General features: G+C 47.0%; 2 non-coding genes across 2 annotated transcripts; one reads left to right on the plus strand and one right to left on the minus strand.

The window, feature by feature from the left end:
- Positions 1–1518: 1518 nt before the first annotated feature.
- On the minus strand, positions 1519–1592 carry trnan-guu (transfer RNA asparagine (anticodon GUU)). Its single transcript has one exon. It is a non-coding gene; the product is annotated as a tRNA-Asn (tRNA).
- Positions 1593–5080: 3488 nt separating this feature from the next.
- Positions 5081–5153, plus strand: trnar-acg (transfer RNA arginine (anticodon ACG)). Its single transcript has one exon. It is a non-coding gene; the product is annotated as a tRNA-Arg (tRNA).
- The last annotated feature ends 651 nt before the right edge of the window (positions 5154–5804 follow it).

The following is a 5804-nucleotide window of genomic DNA, read 5'->3' on the forward strand; positions in this document are numbered from 1 at the left end:
AGCCTTCCCAGTCTGTCAGGGGGTAGAATTCAGTCACCACCAATGACATCAGAGTCAGAGTTTAGACATCAAAGACAGACATTAAAGCCTCTCTTATTAAAAAAAATTAAAGTGTTATATCTTTGAAAATATACTGCAATACATGAAATACTATATTTCCATGGATGGTAACCTCGTTCTTATATTCTTTAATATACTGCAATAGTAATGGACCCTCTATGACACTGTAGTGATGAATCTATCAAGGAGTAAAAATGATTATAATCAGAATTTTGAAGTCAAGTTTGAGATCAGTTTGATCCTCTCTCTCTCTCTCTCCCTCTCTCTCTCCCTCTCTCTCTCCCTCCCTCCCTCTCTCTCTCTCTCTCTCTCCCTCTCTCTCTCCCTCCCTCTATCTCTCTCTCTCCCTCTCTCTCTCTCCCTCCCTCTCCCTCTCTCTCTCTCAGGAGCTTTTAAATGAATATTTTAATAAAACAGAACAGGAGACTGAAGAGTGATCACTCAAACCCACAGGCTGAATGGGACATCTCTTAAAAATATTGAACCACTGAGTAAAACCATAGAAGCGCTCCTGTCTAGTTGGTGCTAACAAGTTAGCTGTTGAGTGAGTCCAGCTGTGCTGTCTAGGAATCCTGGTCAAAAGCCTCCACTCATCAAACAGCTGGTGTGTTGGTGGATCTGTGGATCCTGCTGGAAGAAGCAGGGTGGAGCTCTGAATGGTTCCTGTCTCAAAGAGCTTCTCTGTGCAGCTCCCATCAGCTCCTAAAAACAGGAAACCAGCAGATTCACTGTTGAACGGTGGCATTAAAATGTCTCAAAAGCTGTCCTGTCCACCATTTGTTGGTGCAAAGACATTTAAAAACACCAGTTGAACATTTTCCAAAGTTGCTCTCACCTTCTTTCAAACACCTGGAATGATTTCCTCCAAATCAAAAGAAACTGGTAAAAAAAACAACAACAAAAACTCCTGGAGAATCAAACTCCACCCTCTGCTCCAACTGGACTTGGGACTTCAAATGACCCCCATTAAAAGCCTGCCTGCATCCCCATTCACTGACTGTTGTGCTGTGGGTCTCCTGGACAAACATGGCAGGATCCTCTTGATCTCCAGGAGTTTAAAAGAGGGAACCCTAGAAAACAAGTCAGCGTGAAAGAGGAGCAGATTTTAAAACTCCTCATCATTTCCACCTCCAGGAGTGAAGCCTCCCAGGACCCAAGAGGCTCCAGCTGGCAGAGCTCTCACTGGTTTCTCCACCACCTCGCTAACCTGAGCTGGAGCATCTGAGAACCAAACAGTGACCCCCTTCATTCCAGAGCCGACTCCACAAACTCTGAGCCCCCACTTTACCCACAGCCAGCAGGCCTCCTCAACACTGCATGACACACGACGACTAAATTTAACACTGAAGCGTCTCATCCAGAGATCTGTGACATGAGTCTGCTGTGGAGGGTCAGTCTGTCTGTCCACATTCAGATCATTAACACAGCGACTCCTAAGCACCAGTAGAGCCTGTTCATCGTCCCTGGGTGGGCTCGAACCACCAGCCTCTCAGTTAACAGCCGAGCGCGCTGACCGATTGCGCCACAGAGACTCTGAGTCACCGCTTTTCATGAAGACTTTTCAGGCTAAATTTCAGTGTGTGAGGTCCACACTGCACATTTGAGGGACCATGAAGGACAGAGGAGAGTCTGACTGTCATGGTGAAAGCCTTCAGCACTAGAACTGAAACAGCCCCACCATCTTAACCCCCCCAGACCAAACAGGCTTCATCAGAAACAGACCCCCCTCCTAGAACATCCAGAGATCATCAGTCTGATTAATAGAACATGGCAAACAATCAAGAACATGTTATTGTTTGATCAGAAGCTGAAACAATGTTTCTATGTTTGTCTGTTCTGGTCTGAATGAAAGAGGAGGTTTTCTTGGTCATGTGACGTGGATGAGAGTTCAACTAGAACTTCCTGATTCAACAGGATTTGAGTTTGTTGGGATTTTGTCAAAGCCACCAACCAAACCTCTGAGTGGTGCAGATGTCTGCTGCCTCCTCAGAGCAGACTGGAGCTCAGCCTCACTCACCTGTGGGAGCCCCAGCAGAGCCACCGTGTGGTCTGGAGCTTCAGTTTAGGATCCAAGATGCTGGGTTTCATTGGTGTTTTGTGTTTTTAGGCCTCCTGGCACCGATGAATGAATGAACCATTGTTCCAGAGGGAGCTGGTGTCAGGTCAGTCCCTGTTTCTACAAGACCTCCTGCTGCAGAGCCAAACTGGGAAACATTTGAAACTCAAAATCCTGTTCTTGTCACAATCCTGCTCTCCTAAATCAAGGACTGTTCAGTCAATGGTAGAGCAGAGAGGTGCAGAGGAAGAGAGCTGGGACCAAAACCAGAGGTTGATGGATCAAAACCATCCTCTGCTAAAAGAAGAAAAATAAAATGAACCTGCATCTATAGAAATGTGTGTCTGTTAAAAAGAGGTTCATAAGGATTTTGTCTTCCTCCACAATCACCAACCATTGTGAGAGTTAACAACAGTCCACTTTCTGACTGAAGCAAAAGTAGACTTCAAAAGGTTTTTCTGATTCAACATAGCAGCTAAATTTCCATTTCTCCACTGATTATTTGTTAAGGTTCGTGGGGGGTGGAGCCTATCACAGCTGACATTGGTCGAGGGGCGGGGTTCACCCTGGACAGGTGATCAGTCCATCACAGGACCAACACATAGAGACAGACAACCATTCACACTCACAGTCACACCTACAGTCAATTTAGAGTATCAATCAGCCTCGTCCCCTCTTGATGTCTTTGGACTGTGGGAGGAAGCTGGAGTACCAGAGAGAACCCACACAGGAACAGGAGAACATGGAGACTCACACAGAAAGATCCTGTGATGGAGCCAGGACTGGAACCCTGGGACCTTCTTGCTGTGAGGAGACAGTGCTGACCACTGCACCACCGTGCTGGATTTTCTGTAACATCAAGTACATCTGAACTGGCACTTGACAGTGACAGCAGGAGAACAAAAATCCCAGTGTGTCATCAACATTTCCTGTCAAATCAATGATAGAAGCTGTTGAATTTCTGGATCAGAACAAGGAGAAAGGAGCCCCAATGAAAGAGAGATGGTTCTTGACTCTGATTTTGTTCTTCACTCCTACACCAGAGAGTGAAAGTGTGGGCTGGCTGGGAGCAACTGCCTGCTTCAGAGTGGGAGGAGCCTCAGGACTTTCCAGTGAGAGCTGCAAACTTCCACCAGCGCCCAGTGCCAGCAGGTCTTCATGATGGAGCTGAGAAGAACACAACAACACCAGAGCACTGGAGAATTACTGTGTTCTCTTTTGGTGTCCCAGTGTTAATTTGAGGATCTAAACCTGATATTTAGAAAATCAGACAGCACAAAAAAAGAAAATGCCACCACATCATTGAAATTTTCTGTTATACAAATGAAGGTGTTGACTCTTTTTGTATGAGCCCTGCCACTGAGGTCACCAACATGAGCTGGAGTTGGGAATCTTGAACTGAACCTGGCATCACAGCGACCCCTGCTGCTGCAAAATGGAACAGCAACACTGAACCAAGTACAGGATTTGAGGGAGACTGATGGTCTCTGTTTGGGTTTTTGAAGAACAAGGAGGGCGTGGCTTCAAGCTGGATTCTCAGAGACGATTTCCTCTGCTACTCTTACGTCCACTTCTGTCAACGTGCAGACATCTTTCTCGTTTCTGCGTACTTCAGGTGACAGCAGAGCTGCTGAGATGGCTGGTTGCTGCTGGAGGAAACGGTCCAGCATCTCCAGTGAGCTATTCCAACGTGTCACCACGTCAATCACCATCTTGTGCTCAGGAAGCTCCAGCACCCTTTGCTTCTCACTGAGGATGCGGCTCGCCGTAGAGCTACGATGAAAAAATGCAGCGATGCGTCTGACTCTGCCGAGCAAGCGTGCAGCTGTAGGGACTTCAATTAAGAAGGTGTGCAAAGCAACCAATGTGCAACAAGCCCGTCATCTCCGCAGCGCGGACAATATTTGCTGCTGAGATTTCTCGCTGTGTGGCTGGTTTCCACGGCTCTGGTTTGAAGAACATGGCATGCGAGGACCCAGTCGCTAATGTAGTGAGCTGTAATGGTCAGATATGAATGATGATGTCATCAGGGCTTTGACAGTAGCTAGAATTCTGTCTTTGATCTCAGGAGGACATGAAAGAAAGACAATTGAGGAAAGTAGAAGAGAGCATGGCAGCATGATGGTGCAGTGGTTAGCACTGTGGCCTCACAGCAAGAAGGTTCTGGGTTTGAGTCCAGGCTCGGGTGCTGAATCTTTCTGTGTAGAGCCTGCATGTTCTCCCCGTGAATGCGTGGGTTCTCTCCGGGTACTCCGGTTCCTTCCCACCGTCCAAAGACGTGTAATTTGGGACGAGGCTGATTGGACACTCTAAATTAACCGTAGGTATGAATGGTTGTTTGTCTCTGTATGTTGGCCCTGTGATGGACTGGTGACCTGTCCAGGGTGAACCCCGCCTCTGGCCCGTAGATGCTGGGAAAGGCTCCAGACCCCTCGACCATCAATGTGGGTCTTTTGTTAATTGCATGCCACATGAAATTATTGTTGGTCAGTTTTCTAGCGACTGTCTCACAGTGGCAAGACAAGAACAAAAAATGAACAAAAATGACTGTCACTGACTTAAATAAATCAAATCTACTTCAAAGTACCTTCTGTTGTCATAAGTCAGCCATTTTAAGTGTACTTGTAGTTCCAGAACATTCCAAGAGGAGATGATATGAATCCATTTTGTTGGATGAACTCTGTTCCTCTGCTTTGATGTTGGTGGACTGAGGGGAGTTTGCCTGAACCTGCTTGGACCTGCTGGCTCCTGCTCAGTCCCTCACTCAGCCTCACTCAGCCTCAGCAGCACCGCTCCACTGAGGACTGATTCAGGTTCCTAGCAACCAAATAGGAGGAGAGCTGAACCTTCTTGCTGGGAGGCCACAGTGCTGACCACTGCACCATTGTGTCCCCTGAAAATGCCACCACCTTGTTGGGCTTTTCTGTAAAAGCAAGCACACATGAACATAGCAGCTTCTTCACAGGGCTGGTGGCGCAATGGATAACGCGTCTGACTACGGATCAGAAGATTCTAGGTTCAACTCCTGGCCAGCTCGCTTGGAACTTTATACTGAGAAGATGAAGTGAGAACCACTGATCAGAGTCACTGAAGTCCTCCCAGGTTTCCTCCTTGTCTGCTGGAAACATGAACACATGAATGATCCTGCTACCTCTCATGTTAAGCTGCACTTGACAGTGACAGCAGAAGAACAAAAATCCCAGTGTGTCAGCAACATTTCCTGTCAAATCAATGATAGAAGCTGTTGAGTTTCTGGATCAGAACAAGGAGAAAGGAGCCCCAATGAAAGAGAGATGGTTCTTGATTCTGATTTTGTTCTTCACTCCTACACCAGAGAGTGAAAGTGTGGGCTGGCTGGGAGCAACTGCCTGCTTCAGAGTGGGAGGAGCCTCAGGACTTTCCAGTGAGAGCTGCAAACTTCCACCAGCGCCCAGTGCCAGCAGGTCTTCATGATGGAGCTGAGAAGAACACAACAACACCAGAGCACTGGAGAGGAGCACAACACTTCTTTGCTTCCTGGCCACTCTCATGTCTGTCTGTCCATCTGGAGCTGGGGGGAGGAGCTTCACATGTTTTTTCTTTTCTTAAAAAGGGAATGACATGACTTCCTCTGTATGTTAGAATATGAACCACTAAAAATGTTAATCTCCAGTTTAAAGTTAGAATTAAACTGAAAATACAAAACTCT

The sequence above is a fragment of the Aulostomus chinensis genome, chromosome 1 (genome assembly GCF_037954235.1).
Source record: "Aulostomus chinensis isolate RoL2024-O1b breed Wild chromosome 1, RoL_Achi_v1.0, whole genome shotgun sequence".
Classification (NCBI taxonomy): domain Eukaryota; kingdom Metazoa; phylum Chordata; class Actinopteri; order Syngnathiformes; family Aulostomidae; genus Aulostomus; species Aulostomus chinensis.